At 46.1% G+C, this 18,383-nt stretch overlaps 1 protein-coding gene across 5 annotated transcripts in view; it reads left to right on the forward strand.

The window, feature by feature from the left end:
- Positions 1 to 18,383, forward strand: part of NBR1 (NBR1 autophagy cargo receptor) — a 1,466,631-nt gene that overhangs the window by 1,219,674 nt on the left and 228,574 nt on the right. The window lies entirely within an intron of this gene.

The following is an 18,383-nucleotide window of genomic DNA, read 5'->3' on the forward strand; positions in this document are numbered from 1 at the left end:
CATCCTTTTGGGCACCGGGTACAGAGATGACCCCCTCTGGCCCGTGCCGCCTTGCCACCACAGGCCAGCCTGCTGCTGACTAACTGCCTAGGCATCCAGGGTCTCCAGGGTGAACTGCACCCATATATTCTCCTGGGAGGGTGAGGTATTTATAAACTCACCCCCCTGCCTTCCATGTACTAGATCCTGCAGCCTGCCTCTTACATGCAGTTAGATGGCCTCTCCTTGGTGAGGCCCTGCGGCAAACGAGTCTTGTCTGCACGACCACCGCCCTAATCCACACCCCCCCGCCCTATCAAAGGCAGTTCCCACCGGGGTACTTGTGCTGCCAAGTGGAGCTGTCAGGGAGCAATAAAGGCCAAGAGGTGCCAAAGACCATGTACACTTCAAAGTGGTCTATAGAGCATGGCTTGTTGTTCCCATGTCTACCTCCAGACCCCGTGTCTCCTGCCAAGCATCCCCCCTCACGCTGGACGGCCCCCTGCAATCCACATAAGTGTGTCTCCATTCACGAGTCTTCCTGTGTCTTGTCTGCACGACCACCGCCCCAATCCACCCCCGCCCTATCAAAGGCAGTTCGCACCGGGGTACTTGTGCTGCCAAGTGGAGCTGTCAGGGAGCGATAAAGGCCAAGAGGTGCCAAAGACCATGTACACTTCAAAGTGGTCTATAGAGCATGGGTTGTTGTTCCCATGTCTACCTCCAGACCCCGTGTCTCCTGCCAAGCATCCCCCTTCACGCTGGACGGCCCCCTGCAAACCGCATAATGCCACGACATATACACGTCATTCATTCACAAACATACCCCTGTTTCGAATTCTTTATAACCCACTTCATATTTCTAATGAGAACTTCTTTGCGCTTTGCTAGTCAACCCGTGAAGGTGCTGGTTATCTGCTCTTCGTCTCTGTGAACTTCCGTGACCACTTCGAGGAAACTTGTCAGTTTGCAACCTGTGAACTGCTCCCTGTTCTACGACAAGAAACTACTCTGATCCCTGCATCTAACTGTTTGTTCGTCAAGGTAAGGCCATGTACCATAATCATTTTGCGTCCAATTTCTTTTCGTTCAAGACAGTACATGCAAGGAACTAGTCACATGTTCTGAGTTTACATTGGTATTCATAGAGAATTGTTGATCTTTACTTTTCAGAACTTTCCACAATGCCTACCTGTTCCATTGGCGGTTGCCCTTCGAAGACCCATAATAAATCTGAAGGTACTATAATGCATGTTTTCCCTAAGACAATAGATCAGATAAGAGAATGGGTCCGATATTGCGGATATCCACCGTCTGAGCTTGAAAGTAGAGTCCTAGAAGTCTTTGCGGACAAGAGGGGTGATCGATACCGCATCTGCAGCAGGCACTTTAGCTCAGACATGTACTCCACATCATTGCTAATAAAGAACACCACACCGCGAGCGAGGCGAAAATTGCTCTCAACCGCTATTCCCACTCTATTCGTCCACATCCCTCCACTGGTGAGTCAAGTTTACGTATTTATCTCTCGGCCTTGCGGTAGTGTGTAGCATTAGCTAACAATAATTTCCCCATTTATGTATCCACTCAATATGAAGGCGGAAGATTCTCCATCCGTGTCGTTATTGCAGTCATCAGCCACTTCAAGCGCCTATCGCGTAATCTTACTTAGCTATTCTGCCACTGACTTGTTTTAGGCATGTAAATCAATAGTTTTAATTTATTGTGTAATTATTTTACCTAATGGTACACCCTTGTACTCGTCCTCCAGTCGTTGTTTTCAGTTATAATTATTGTTATCCAAAATAATGCAAGTACTGTCTTTCATGGAGATGCTGAGGAGTCCAACGCATTGACGACAACCGTTGATGTCACTCAGATGCTCGAGGTACGTTTCCGGACAGTTCCATCGATGGAGATCATCAGATCTTGCATTCTTGTAGCGTGATTGTTACACACAATGTTTCTTTCGTTTTTAGCCATTGATATGTCCTTCTGTCGTCGCCCTCCTATGTGTCTTCTTTTTTCAATATTGTGTTCATTACTAATGAAAGTCCTATGTTTCAGGGAGTCGATGGAGCATTAGTCCAAGAAGAAGGGGGAACATGCAGTTACGGGTCGGCGCAACAGCTTGCAGAAGTGTGCACCGCAGTTACATCGTCCCTTGATGTTCTTATGCATTTCGAGGTATGGATACTGACAGTTCGATCAAGCGAAATCATATGACGTGATTACATCCGCTATACTTCCTTCTTTATTAACGCAAGTACTATGTTTCAGGGAGATGACGGAGCTTCTTCTACAAGAACATCACCCCTAGTAGTTGATGCAGATCTCTGGGTGGTGACACTTCCAACGATCGAGCAAATCGAATCATATTTACATATCCATTATTTATTTTAGACAACTGATCATTTGTGCAGGTCTATTTAGATGAGCCGTTGACGCCTGCACAAAGTTTATGTTCTTTTTAACAAAATAGAAAACCATACTAATGCAATTACTGTGTTTCAGGGAGTTACTGAAGCATCATCTTCAATAATATCATCAATGGAAGTCTATGAGGAGCCCGAGGTATGGATCTTGACAGTTCCATCTAACTAGATCAACAATGCGTGAATAATTGTCGTTTGAATGTTCTACACAAAGCGTTCTTTCTTGTTTTGCTATTGAGATGTACGTGGGTATTGGTCCCCAAGAACATTTTGTGTTTTCGATATTATTATACATACTAATGAAAGTTCTATGTTTCAGGGAGTCGATGGAGCGTCAGTGCGTGATGGATGTGCTTATCATGAAAATATAGTCGTTGCAGCGCAAGAGGAAGTGGAGACATGCACACACGAGTCGGAGCAACAGCGTCCTGATGTTGAAGTTCGAGGCAAGAAAGTTTCAAAGAAAAGAAAGCAAAAGAAGGTTAGTGTCCTGGTCACTATATTATGTTGTTTTTCACTGTTAATAGTTCAATACTGTAAGTTGTCTTTAAACTGAACATCCCTTTTCCAATCTGTCCTCTAGTTGCGAGTGGGTGTACGAACTAGATCTACACAGACAGTGAAGCGAACGAGAGATGTTGCTTGTCAAACCTTTTGGCAGGGACTTGAGACTGGAGATGCATCGTGCCAATGGGAAGAATATGAAGTGATTGACAACGGAGCTATACCACATCCAGCCATTGATAGTGAATGTCGTCCTGGTAGTTCGGATGCAGTCGGAGATCAATTCACAGAATCCACACCCGCAAAAACTAAGACCGCGAGAAAGTTGAAGAAATTGTTTTATTCACCCATCGCCGGAGAAGGAACAGATGTTGCAATGGAAGAGAATGAAGTGGACGACAATGAAACGCCATCACTATCACTGAATATAGCGGAAGACAATATCAGAGATTCTACCTTTCATGTGAGTGACATGTCCTCAACGTTACAGGCCGAACCAGCTGGGATGCAGAGTGACAGTATAAGGAAAGAGGCCAAATTCATTGTATTCGATAGTTGTTTGATATTATTATTCGGATGAAATGTGGGCATTCGGTTGGTGGGGAAGTATGTGGGGAGCCATTGATTAATGTGACTCGTGCAATTCGAGGCACTAACCTTAAAATACATGCCACCTGTACAAAATATCATCCTTTCGCATGGTCTGCACAACCCATGCTGGGGCAACTGCCAGCAGGCAATCTACTTTGTGCAGCGGCTGCACTTTTTAGTAGTTCAAGTTTTAAAAAGTTAGAGTCTTTCTTTCAGTTTGTGGGAATCCATTTCATTGCGAAAACTCAGTTCTACAAATACTAAACCGATTATCTATTTCCAGCCATTAGCGAAGCTTGGAGAATGGAAAAAATGTCTATTGATAGTACATTCGCGGGCAAACGGTTCAGGCTAGCCGGTGATGGACAGTGCGACAGCCCAGGATTTTCAGCCAAGTACTTCACCTACCACTTTCAGGACATGGAAAGTAAGAAAATTGTGAGTTCGGTGGTCGTGCAGGTGTCACAAAGTACATCCTCAGTGGCCATGGAGAAAGTTGGCTTTGTAGCATCATTGCAAGAACTACAATCGCGGGGAATGGTGATCGACCTGATAGCCACGGACAGACACGTTTCAATTGCCAAGACAATGCGAGAAGAGTACAAAAATATAAATCACCAATTTGACGTTTGGCATCTTGCAAAAACAATCAATAAAAAATGTCGGCTGCAGGTAAAAAAAAAGATATGCAAGGTATTTCACAGTGGTCCAAGTCAATCAGCAACCATCTTTGGTGGAGCTCAAAAACATGTGGAGGGTCGTTGGAAATTCTACTGGAAAAATGGCGGTCAGTAATGCTACACTGTAGCAACGTTCACCGCTGGAACACAAACCAACATTTCCACAATTGTGAACATGGCCATTTGTCCACAGAGGAGGCACGGAAGAAGAAGTGGTTGATTCCTTCATCACCCACTCACAAAGCCATTGAAAAGATTGTATTTGATAAAACTATAACAAGAGATTTGAGGGGACTCACGGAATTCTGCCACACAGGAGATTTGGAGGTGTTCCACAATATGTGCCTAAAGTACAGGCCAAAACGATTGCATTTTGGCATGGAGGGCATGATAAATCGGACTCTTCTAGCATTCTTGGCACATAACCATAATGTTGGCCGTCAACAAAGTAGGACGACCGGAACTTTAGGGACGCTTCGCTACAATAAGGCCTTCACTAAAAGAAGTAAACAATGGGTTATCAAACCAGTGTTTGAGGATATGCAATATGACTTTATTGAGAGACTTATTGTTGATGGCCAAATAGGCACATACATGGAGTTGTGAACGAACCTGTGCAGGGGACAACTGCATTGCCACCCAACATTGCCTCTGTTCCATGTCCACCTAAAGAAGAGCTCATTGAGAAATACACATCACGGTTTAAATGATTGTAATTTGATTGTCTGTTCTCTCGAGTCTCCTCATGTCGCAGGCCCATTGAATATGTGTATCTATGTAATGTGTAAATAAAAGTGATTGCTCAGTGTACATGCAATGTGTCTCTCCACCGTTGCCCCTCCCTTCACCGTGCAGTTGTGCAAACCACCCGGGTGTCACCTGTGACTTTGCTCTGGAGTCTCTTCATGTTGCAGGCCCATTGAATATGTGTAACTATGTATTGTGTAAATAAAAGTGATTGCTCAATGTACATGCAATGTGTCTATCCAACCTTGTTCATTTGCGCATTAAATTAAACCAAACAGTACTATAAATAATTTTTCAAAAAATATAGAATGTCTCCGTATTTATGGTTCTCTGGGGCTGCAAATGCACGCAGACAAAATGCAAAGATGGAGTGTAAATTTCAAGTCCTGTGAGATGGCCTTACACTGAATGTAGCTAACTAGGAATGTGTGCTCGTTCAAAGTGAAGGTCAGCTGCTTTGATTTTTTGCTCGGGTGCCGGAATGGCCCACGACTCAGTATAAGGTTCTATTGTTATTTGACCTTGACAGGCCGGGACCATCCCCAAAGACTTCTTTTTGGGGGTGTGGGGCAATAACGTAAGAAACGATAATGAATATAATTTCAGAAACGAAAGCCATTTAATGTTCGTTCATTAGAAGAAATAACGTCAGCATAGAAGGAGTGGTATTTCGGGGCTGCCCTACGCACAGACACAATGGAAAATGCAAATATAATGTAAGTAACTCTTTAGATGAGTTTATACCGCAATTTAATTACTATACAGTAGCTTTAAAGACGGGTTAAGTTGTACTTGTTCGTTCTATGTGGCATATTGTTTTGTACCGCGCACTATCTTGAGGAGAACCATCTCCTTTTACGGAAGCACCTCAAAACCTTCCTCTTGGCTTCTGCTTTCTCTCTCCCTCTCCCCTGCTACAACTGGTCCACTGTCTGCGACCTCGGTCCTGGGCCCTTCCACTCTCCACCTGCACTGCCTCCCTGTCAACCCCTGCACTGGGGGACTGTCTCAGTATCCTACAGCCCCCCCTTGACGTATAATACCCAGTTGCACTGTCCTAGCTATGAAATAATTTCCCGACCTAATATATAAAATGAATAATTTTAATAAAGATCTGATGGTGAGACTAATTTCATTTTTTATGTTTTTAAAACGGGTACATCCTTCATTATTGTATGTGTCACGAGTACCAGACACCGGCGGATGGCTTTTTCAACCGCCAGTTGCTTCTCCGCGTGAACAACGTTACCACCCTGACCATTTTATGGGACGATCGCCAAGTACAAGTATGCCCTTACGCGGTACTAACGGCTAGATGCAACATACAGACCGTTGTGGTGGCCTAGTGCCTCGTTGTTGGAACAGCCATGCGATTATCAGTGCGACCAAAGAGCTTATTTTATCGTAAACCAACACCCTGTGTACTGCACACCAACATCGCTTGCCTCAAGACGAACTATTTTGGATCGAGAGCAAAGAAAAATGCAAATCGCTGAATATTCTCAAAACATTTGATGTCAAATAAATGTACTTTGCCAAATGTACAATCTTGCCGTTTGCTTTTAACCACAGTTTCATATTCCGAATTGTGGCGCTGTATTGTGAGCTGATCTAAGACCCTGTGTACAGCAAAGGAACATCGCGTGCCTCAAAACAAACTTTTTGGAACGTGAGCAAATAAAAATGAAAATCGCTGAATATTCTCAAAACATTTGATGTCAAATAAATGTACTTTACCAAATTTACAATCTTGCGGTTTAATTTAAAAGTACAGTTTCATATTCCCAATTGTGGCGCGCTGTGTTGTGTGAGCTCATCTGTGTTGATTTCCGGGTTCTGTGTGGAGTCGCGTAGAAGACGCCTGGGCGCGTTTGCCTACGCAGCTCAGTCACGTCACGGATAGAGGCAGGGAATATGAATGTTTTGATAAAGTCTGTTTCAGGGGCGGGGGATTTGATTTAGTGCCGCAAAAGCAGGTGAGCCAGGGCGATGGGGGGAAATGATAGGATTATCAGAAAATGGCGGCTGATTTCGAGTGCGTTAATGGACGAAAAGTCGGGTAAGGTCCATAGGAAAGTTTTCTACGATCTACCGAGTTATGCTTAAAAACACATGGCCGAACCGTAGGGACAATAAAAAAAAAGTCCCGGAACTATCCTTTAATATTTATCCCTTTTTGTCGGTTTCTCATGGAATATTACTTCGTTCCCCTTTCTTTAAGATTTGGCTGGCGGCAGTGGTATCTACCCTATTTTTCCTACCGCGGTCTATTTAAATAGCCTTGGTCCTGTTTAGGCTAAGTTAATAGCCTTGAACTTAAATCTGCTGGACCCCATTTATTTTTATTTGGTTCCGGCTGGGTTTATTCGCCATTTCCGTTGTAAAGGTCTTTCGTGTTTTACTCTGCGTGCCAAACCAGGTTTGGTTCCTTTGTTCGCCGTCCTTTGGCGGGCTTCTGCCCAGAAGCCCTCCTTAAGCGCCTGAATGTCTGAGGGGGACAGGATGTGAGGGAGGGGTTTGAGACTCCCTGCACAGGGTCTCCTTGGAGACGCATGTTGCATTCTGCATGATTGGCTGTGGTGACTATCCCGCCGGGACAGCTACTCTGATGTGTGATTGACAGCCAGGCTGTGTGAATGGGGGAAAACTGCATGAAAAGCAGGTTTCTGGGACTAAGAAGGCAGAGTCTCCACTGGATCGAGAGAACCGAAGAGAAGCTGACAGAAGAGGACCTCTACCACGACTGAACCTCCCGGTGAAGCCCTGCTGTGGGTCCGAATCTCCAAACTTCAACGACACAGAAGATCTGCAAGGAATCTTCTCCCCTTGAGCTGGTGGGACCAACCAGTTTGCCAAACTACAAGCCAGGCCTCCCTCCTCTGGTCGAATTTGCTGTGCACAGCTACAGTGAACCGGATAGCCAGGAGGACCGGACCCTGCTTGGGTTTTAAGGAGCGCACCTTTTATTCGTCGCTTTGCTCCACTGCTGGTTTCTTCCAGCAGTGGAGGACCCTCCAATCTTCCTAGTTCCTGTCAGTCCGACAGTCGCTTCAAGAATCGTGAGCCTGCAGGATCTGCCAGGAACGTTTGCCTCAGCTACAGTATTCTTCTGCTCTAAAGGTACTGTGCTAACCCGGTCGTTCGTTATGTCCGACCGCAGTGAAAGTGTTTGAAATCTTTCACCTATCCGAAGGCTTGTCCTTCTCTATTCTTTAAAGTAACTTTTCCTCTGACCAACTTTGTTCCGAACTCTTGGCAAAGACTTAACCGCAAACTACGCTGAACTGTGTGATCCTCTGCAAAGACTCTGGTCCATTGACTTTGGCTCAAGCTTCTTGATTTCCGCACTGTAGTACCCTTTTCTAGATTGCCCTGCTTACTTACTTGTTGGTGCTGCTTAATTTTTGTCTAACCTTGTCTTTCCCTCCCTTTCAAATTGCTGGAGTGCCATTTTGCTTGCACGTCATTTTGAGCTTAACTTGTCCAGAATCTATTGGGTGGTGTGTAGTATATTGAGAGTGTGATTTTTCTACTGCTTTACTTTAGTGAATTGTTTTACAACTGATGTGTAAATAAATGTATATTCTTTTACTCAGAAAACTTGAGTCCGTGTTTGTTTGAACCATAGTAATTTCTGTCCTTTGTGTAACTATTGATACTGCTCACTTTACTCTTGAGATAAGTCTGGCTGCTCAGCCATCGCTACCACTTGACTGTGTAGTACAGGCTTATACCACAGGTGATTCTGTACTCTCACTTGTAGTCATAATTGTGTGTGGTGTTCCCAAAGGGTACTGCATATGATTCTGCCTAGCACGGCTGTACCCCTTCTGCCCTGTCCAGACACAGAAGCCAATCTTGCTTCCCCCCTTCCATGGTCCTGCAGGGTGTGGTGCCTGTAAAAGTAACTAACTTACAGAGAGGCATTGAACTTCCCTTCTATCTGTGGGTCATCTCTAGTCCAACCTGTGTATGTACCCCTAGTGGGATTTCTCATTGTTTTTACAGTGCATGGTTCCTATCCCTTCTTGTTCACCATTGAGGTCTGCCCTTTCTTCCTGTTCCGTTGTTCAGAATTACCTTGTCTATTCTTCCTTCTTGTTTACCCCCCTGCTGTATGCGTTTGCCTATCCCCATACATCAGCATAGCCACCCCAAACCTACCTGGGTGTTCTGTCCAACTCCTGAAAGACTGCAAGAGAGCAATAAATAAATATCCCGCAGGCAGTAAAGACATACACAGACCTAAAATGCTTTCCTATCGGTTTAAGAAATCTCTGCTTAAATCTAAAGTTTTCCTAAAGACAGCAAACAAAATCCCTAGTTTAAAAGACAGACTTGTCCTAGAAAACAAAGGTTTACAAGCACAGTACTGCACTCACAGGCTCTCTGACCCTTCTATGTTAAACTATTATGACATTTGTAATTATGATCTGCAGTCTTGATTTATAAAAGAACTGCAGCAAGATAATTCATTTTTGCAGATTCTGTTAGCTCAAACATTGGAGAACACTCATGTGCCTTCTAGCATTTCTTCTAACACTGCTGCAGCCAATGATGTTTCACACATAGTGGCGGACTCGTAACCAGGGTATGTAATGGGGATTCCAGTGCCTGAAGTGGCTTGCTCAGGATCTGCTAGCTGCCAAGTGCCCTAAACCTGTTTCTGGAACTGTGTTTCCTAAACAGGTCCCTCAGTTTCCAGAAGATAAATGGGTACAACCCATGTATAAGAGACCAGTACATACCTTGGGATTTATCAGCTCAACCCCAGTGGCTAGAGTCCATTCCCAACCAGAAGCTAGCGCTCACATTGCAAAGACGAGTATCCCTGCTAGATCTGCACCTAAGATATGGGAATGTGAAATTAATATGAGCAAGGTCCAAGGACAAGAGCACTTCTGGCAGATGGAAAGACACACAGAAGATCTTTACAATTAATATGTTTATTTGTATTTGCAAAATCTTTCCCTTGGGTACTTGTCACCTGATCAAGATTCATAGTGTCCAGAACCTGACATTCTGTTTATCACCCTTGGTGAAATGAAACCTGGTCTACAGCTAAATAGATTGATGCAACCCCATGCAGAGTTGGAGGCTCTGAACAAAACCTATTCTTACCAGCCCCAATTTAAGAAAAACCATGCCTCTCCCAAAAAGGCATTCCAAGCTGCCTCTGCCACCTCTAACAAGGGTGTTTTTCACGTTTTCCAAGCATTGATATTCCTGACCCTCATGCCAATGCTGTACTTTCCTCTCAGAGCCTAAATACCACTGCACCTTTCTCAAAATACTCCCCATTTAAATGTACTTGGTACCCCTTTTACAGGCACTTCACACCTCAGAAGGCATGCCACAGGAATACATAAATGGGATCCCTGTTGCCAATGTTATTTGCAATAGAACAGCTTAACTAGCTGCTCAACCTCCCCACGATGATGGTAACCATTATTTAATGGGACAATATATTCAGTGTCCTGAGGTTAGTGTAACTGGTCCTATATACAACAAACCAATACAAACCATAGGATTCCTTAACCCCCCCCTCTAATGTCTATTAACCATGATAACACAACAGTCAGCCTTCATATTTTAACACCTAGCACTTCTACTACACCGGAGTGTGGCATTGTAGCTCTGGAAATTATTACATGTACATACCAGTTCAAGAAACTGCTTTTGTGTCTTAAAAGATTAACTGAAGACCTCTATAATGAGTTTGTCTACCTGCATTGTAAGAATCATGCAAAGGGCCGCATTTCACCAGACCATATGACATTATGCCCAACACCTGACATTTTGTCTTTAAATATCGACTTAAGGTCTGGAATGCTAACAAAGAAACAAATACAGACCTATACAGAGCAGGTGGAAGACCTGGCCTTGGCATATGCATCTCAGCTAAGGCTTAACACAGGTCTTTCTCCTAATTGAACGTCTCCTACCAGCCAAATTAACTGACTGTTGAACAGCTAGTGAAGAATTCACTGCTCCTGTTGGCAAAAGAGCTCAACCTGCCATTTCGTCACAAACCATGTGAGATATTCTGAGTGAAGATGCTGGTGATTCAAGAACATGTGCAGTTCCTGTCCTGAATGATGCAGCCTTTACTGAAGTGACCAAGCCTGATATTTACTCTTTCTGTGGACACTCTGCCACCAGACCATGATACAGACATTGACCCTAAATATGAACTGAGCCCAGTACAAGTATGCAGTCCAGTTTTGACATTGGTCAATACCCCATATCCAATAGTGTACCTGAATACACAAGACTCTGAATACCAGCTACCTGAAAGCCTGCCCTTGCCTGATAATTTCTTAACCAACAGGGAGGACATGAACTTGAACCAAGTTGTCCAATATCTACTTTTAAGCACAGTCATTGGTGTCATGCTGCTTGAAGCTTTTCCTACTGATTACAAACTCTGCACAATTCTTCAAGGGAATCCTGATCTGCATCCCTCAAATCACTCCATAATGTAAAAAGTTTCTATTATATCTACTAAGACAAGTGAGCGCCCAATGGAGACTGCTTCATTAAAGAACCCTTCCAAGGACCTGAATGTCAGTGATGATTCATTTATGAATAACGATGCCCCCCTGTTTATACTATTCAGTGAAATTCCTGTCTTGTCTGACTTGCCTTCCAATGAAAATATCACACCGCCTATCAATAGTTTTGAACATTTGAAATACCTGCCTGAAGCAACCAAAGGAGCTGAAACCTTTGTTCTACTATTCAGTACAGTACCATTGCCAGTCCTAAAGAAAATATCTGCCTTTAGAAAATAAGAAACCACAGACTATTGTGAGAAACCTGAAGGTGTCTCACTTGCTAATCCCCGGGTATCTGTCATCCAGATGGCCAGGACACGGCCATCACTATTGGATCCAGTTCCTAGGGGTGGACCAGTGCGGGAGTATCACCTAGATGGGGGGGGTCCTCGGGGAGTGGAAGTGGTGGGACATTGACGGGTGGGACGCGGTATCCCCCTTCTTCCAACACCTTTTCCCCATCCTATCACATAGGTTACTCAAACAATCTAAACACCCCTCCCCCAACCCTCCCCGCCTCCACTTTTCCGACACGAACAATTTTGCACACCACGAAAGACAACGGAGTAACACCAAAGCTGTTTACCTGTCCCAAAATAAGAGTCAGGCAATTGACCAGAATCACACACACCGGACAGCCCTTTCCCTTAGGGATAAAAGATGGAGCACAAGAGAACAAAACGAGCAAGGCAGACCGCACGATGAGAGAGCTATCCAAGTACAGCAGTTCAAGAGGAGGAGAAAGGCAGCGAGAACCGAAAGAGTGACAAGGAGAGAAGCAACTTTGCCTTTTCCTACCCGTGAAACCTCAGTGGAAGGAATTGTAAGACCTCAAACAATAGCCAGCGTGTGTTGCAGCAGATGTCAATGATGCACGATAACCAAGCCTGGGAAACACGCCTGCTACCGTGGTACCGTCCTTGACTCCAGAGACAAGAAAAGCCAAGCGGTTCATCACAGCCGGTGAGTCACCATCCCTCTGTCCCAGTCACTTGAAAAGACCATCTGGCTGAGCCTGTGCCATTTGCTTGCCAAATTGCAGCCAGATTTGAAGATAACCCACACATGGAGCTGCCATGCCGTGATACGGCCCATCTAAAATAGCCGCCGCATCCGAGATCATTTTTTGTTTACATGGTTGCCTAGCAACCGTCTGTGCCTGTAGGCGGTGAAAGTGGTTTGAAGGCGGAACCGCCCCCCCTACACTCAAGGCACCCACAGCACAAGGCCATACCTGTCTGTGCCATCTCCGGAAGCCCCAGTCAGGCAGGAGCAGGACATCGTGATACGGCCCATCTAAAATGGCCACCGCATCCGAGATCATTTTTGTTTACATGGTTGCCTAGCAACCATCTACAGCTGTGCCTGTAAGCGGTGAGGGTGACCGGAAGTCGGATTCAGAAGCCGCCCCCCCCCACGCCTATGGCCCCCACAGCACAAGGCCTTACCTGTCTGTGCCTGTCCATGCCTCACGGGCCGTCGGCCAACTACTCTGCCCTATGCACGTCTATCCTCACTGTACTGCCTGCACTAGCCACAGAACCTTCCCTTGCCGACTCGGCAAACACAATGACTAACCATCGCAGCCTTTCAACATCCATGATGACGGACGTCCTGGGAGTACAAGGTGAGCTGAAGTACGCAGCACACATCTCCCGTCTAACCTCTACACTCATGGGTAAACATCCTGCACCTCATCCCCCCACCCTCCTTGTCAGGCATGCACGCCTCCAAGCCCGCACTTCCGCCGTGCCATAGCCTACTCCCCCCAGCCCACTTACCTCCAGGAACTGCCATCTAGGCTACAGGCTGTTGCCACCTGCCCACCACACCCCCGCTTACACGATTTGTATTCCACCAGCCCTACCTCTTAGGTTTGAGCCTGGCAACAAACAGATGAAACACAATGCCATGCAACGCCGCACCACAGAGCATGCACGCTTTAACAGCTTGTTTGCGCATCCCCTATATCTACATGCCCCAGCCTACCAATACCAACTACAACACATCTACTGCCCTCTCCCATGCAAAAGCTACTAATAATAACAACATTGGTACTACGAACTGTATGCCTGGCAAAGCCTGTGCTAGCGCATCCACCCACAACATCGCTGATGACATTTGTATGCCCCCCTCTCCCCCCGAGCAATATCTCACCTAACAATGCGACGGATGCTAATGTAAGTACCTGCATGGCCCCCCTAGCCAATGACCTACCTAAAAATGTAAATGATGTTGTAAGTATCTGCATGCCCGTCCTACCTAATGACCTACATAGGAACATAAATGTTGAAGCTGTAGGCACTGATATGTCCCTCCGAACCAATGACTCACCCAAAAATGTAAATGATATTGCTGCAGATACCTGTACGCCCTCTCTTACCAATGACATGACACCACCCAACAATGTCAATATGACAGCTGCATCCACTTGTACGCCCCCTCCAGCTAATGCTATGAACACCACCACCTACAATGGGGATAATCCAATTCTTAGATGTGCCCTTATCAACGCCCGATCCATCAATGCACACGCCCTAGACATACACAACCTTATCACCTTTCATAACCTCGATATCCTCATAACTAAATCCTGGCTACACAAGTCCTCAGGGCCAGCACTCCCCCTCACCTTACCACCAGGGTACACTATCTTCAGACCGGACCGCCCCACTAAAGGTGGAGGCGTAGCGCTAATAGCTAAAGACTCTCAGAAAATCCAACAAAGATATGGACAACAATAGTGATTACCTCCTCACTAAAGGTCCCGGCAGCTAACTAAGGAAAGGATCCTTCCCTACCTACAAGGTTCAGCCTTCAGACCACGTTTCTCTGCTGACCCTCAAACCCTCACCCTCAACTATGATAAGGCTATTAAAGCAGCAGTCGAAGCAATCGCCCCACTCAAACCACGAAAATCCAAACCAGCTAGCCACACTAATGCCTGGTTCACTGCTGACCTCCTGGAACTCCGAACAAAGAAATGAGCAGCCCTATCCCTATGGCAAACGACCCACATGGACACAGCCAAACTAGATTTCAAAAACCTATTGAAAGAATACAAAAAAGCTATCATTCACGCTAAAGCCATCTCATTTGAAACTAGGATAATGGAAGCTCAATCCAACACCAAAGAGATTTTCTCCATTTTCAGAGACATAGAGACTCCTACACCCCCCCCACTCCTCCCCAGAACCTTACTTAAGACAAAACCTGGCGTGACAAAATTCAAAATGCTATGTCAAATAACCTGAACACACTCCAAACCAAAATCCAGACAACCCGACAGAACCTTATGAACACGCCCACCCCCCTTGCTACCCAGTCACCAACCAAAGACACTGTTACCTCATTCTCGTTCAAAAGCATCGAGGAAAAAGACATGCTCAATAAAATGAAATCCATTAAGCCATCTAATTGCAAAGGAGACATCTGCCCTGATGCCATCATTAAGGACTGTGCCAGCACCCTCACCCCATTTCTCGCTGCATTCGTCAACGCCTCTTTTGCCACTGGGAAAGTCCTGTCCCGCCTTAAGGAAGCCTGGGTAGGCCCCCTGATTTAAAAAAACACCTTGGACCCCACCGTACCCAAAAACTACAGGCCCTTTACCACGGTCCATTTTCTGCAAAAATATTGGACAGAGCTGCCTGCCTACAGGTGCAACAATTTATTGAGGACAACAAACTCCTTGGGCTTTGCCAATCCGGCTTTCGTCCAGGACACAGTACTGACACAGGCCTCCTTGACTTGAAAAAACAGATAGATGAGGCAAGAGACTCTGGCAAACCTGGCCTCCTCCTTCTCCTTGTCCGATCAGCAGCATTTGATCCTATGCCACCGCTTAACCACCGCAGCCAAATTCTCACCTGAAGCCTCTGCATGGGTCTCATCCTTCCTACAAGGAAGGACCTTGCAAGTCTTCTCTGACTTAGCCTCCGCTTCACCGACCATCATCCTATGCGGAGTGCCACAAGGGTCCTGTATCTCGCCCACCCTTTACAATATCTTTACACGTCCCCTCTTCTACATCCTCGACTCACTGGGTATCTCATACAAAAACTACGCGGACGATACACAAATCCTTCTCACACTGACAGGCGACTATGACACTGACTCCAGGACACTCAATTAAATCTATGCCACCATCCAAGCATGGATGGTGACAAACGGACTGTCTAAATTCTGACAAAACCAAGCTACTCCTGATGGGATCCACTGAAATACTCAAAAACCTTGATTCTCAATTCAGCCATTTCAACATTGATGGAATTAAAATCCCAGTCGCAGACTCAGTAAAAACTCTAGGAGTCTACCTTGATTCCAATTTATCAATGACCAGGCATGTTAACGCCATCGCCTCATCTGCAGCTTACCATGCCAAAATTTAAAACTCAGTTAGACCATTTCTCTCCAAGGACAACTGCATCACTATTGCTAGAGCCATTACAGGGTCAAGACTAGATTACTGCAATGCGCTCTTCCAAGGCACAAACCTCAAAAAAATATGGATAAACTGCAAGTTATCCAAAATAACTCCCTGCCCACATACCCAAAAGGGAACACATCACTTCCACCAGAAAGCAAGCACACTGGCTCCCAATCAGAGAGCGGGTACTCTTCAAAGCCCTAGCACTAACCCAAAAATGCATCCACCTTCCTACACCTCCATACCTTTTTATTTTTTAAACATATTTTATTGGTTTTCTCAACATACAAAACATAACCAACACACCCGACTTTCGCAGTTATTTCCAACATGGCAATCGTTTCATGTTACAAATTACAGTCCTCCCTCCCCTTTAACTCTAGCTTCCCCTCATTACTTCAGATTTCTCTAATCCGGGGGCTAGTCCCCCTCGTCATTCGCAATAGTATCGCTTTCGCTGGATTCGATGCTGGAAGATCCCGTCAGTGTGGCAACCATTTGCCTCCAAGCTATAAGTGGACCCACTTCCTCGCCTCCCCCCCCCTACTGACTGCCTCGTACCACGCCATGGTCTCGGTGTCTGCCCATTTCAGGAGGTCATTCCATCAAACTTCCAATCTGGGTCTATGAGCCGCTTTCCACCCCATTGCTATTCTCATTTTGGCCAAGATGTATGCCAGGTTCTTGAGTTTACAGACGTATTTTAAGTTCTGTGGTCTGGTGAATCCCCCCAACATGCATGCCCATACAGATTTCACCTCTAATTTAATCCCCTTCTCAGATAGCTGTAGCTTGACCCTCTCCCCCCCCCCCCCAAATCTCCCCACCTCTGGGCAGGCCCAGACCATATGGATCATCCCAGCATCCACCTCCCCACACTTGGGTCATTTTTGTACGCCTGGGCCCCCAAATCTGGCAATCCTTAGGGGGGGGTCATGTATGCCCTGTGGGTGACATATACCTGCATCTGCTGCAGCCTGGCGTTTCTGGAAACCTTTTTGTGATATCTCTGGGCTCTTTCCCACTGCCCATCTTGCATGGGTTCTCCCGCATCTTCCTCCCACTCTTTTCTCAACTGGGGCAGCTCCTTGCTCACTCTGGACATCACTCCTTCATATATCCAGGATATTTCGTGCCCTCCCACCGAGATAGCATACATCGTCTCTACGGCAGTGTCTGACTGCTCTGCTAGTGCTGCCACGACCATGTCTCCGTTACCCGTTTAATGATTCTGGTGTACATAATGTACTGCCCACTGTGTACTCCCGTTTCCTCCACTATAGCATGAAAATCCAGTGCCTTCCCCTCTTGGCATATATCTCCCAGGGTCGCCAGGCCCACCGGTTACCAGTATTTGCAGATCCCTCTCCTTAGTTGCTCATCCGCCCGGCATAGCGCCACCAGCTGCGGGGAGCTAGGGGCTGGGGTCCCCATCATCCGGCATGCCTTGTGCCACGTCTTCCAGCCCAGCACCAGCAATCCCGGGCGCCCCTGCAGCTCTGATTTAGGTAACCATATTAGTTCTTTCAGGAAGTAGGGTTCGCGTTCGCCCCTAAGTAGTCTGTATTCCGCCATCTCGTCTTCCGGCAGCCATCTAGCCACATATTGTAGCAGCCCTGCCAGGTGGTATATCTCGAAGTTCGGCAGATGAATGCCCGCTCTATCGTACATATTCTGCAATTTCCATAAGGCTATTCTGTTCCTAGAGTTATGCCATAGGAAGCCTTGACACAGGCTCTGGAGTTTGGTGAAGAAGCGTTTGGGTAGCATACACGGGATGTTTGAAAAGTAGTGTAACAGCCTGAGTAGGACCACCATCTTGAGCAGGGCCGCCCCCCCCCCACCATGGCTAGGGGGAGTTTTGCCCAGAACTGCATGCTGATCTTAATACCTTCCACCGCCCTGTCTGTGTTATATTTGTGCTCATCTGCAATCGTGTGGTATATATTGATCCCCAAGTAGTGGAATGTTCTGGTCTGCCATGGTATCAGCAAGGTGGGCAAACTACCCTGTGGGGCTCCCGTGTACCTGCCCAGAGGGAACATGTATGACTTTTTCGGGTTTACTGCTATGCCCGAGAGGGTGGCATAGTTCTCCATCACCTCTAGGACATATTGCAAGTTCTCCTCAGGGAAGCGCAGGTATAACAGCATATCGTCTGCGTACAGCGATATCAAGTGCAGTCCCCCTTTGGTATGTACCCCTATTTCCTCGTATTGCTGTCTTAGGCAGATTGCTAATGGTTCCAGAGCCAGGATGTACAGCATCTGGGACTATGGGCATCCTTGTCTCGTACCTCTGCTGAGCTGCTATTTGTCCGATATTATCGCCCCTGTTTTTACCCAGGCTGTTGGGGAACTGTACACCATTTTTACCCAACGTAGGTACCCTCGTCCCATCCCATAATCTTTCAGGGCCGTCAGCATCCATGGCCACCTTACCAAGTTGAAGGCTTTCACTG

Source organism: Ambystoma mexicanum, chromosome 13 (assembly GCF_040938575.1).
Source record: "Ambystoma mexicanum isolate Mex_15411 chromosome 13, UKY_AmexF1_1, whole genome shotgun sequence".
Lineage (NCBI taxonomy): Eukaryota > Metazoa > Chordata > Amphibia > Caudata > Ambystomatidae > Ambystoma > Ambystoma mexicanum.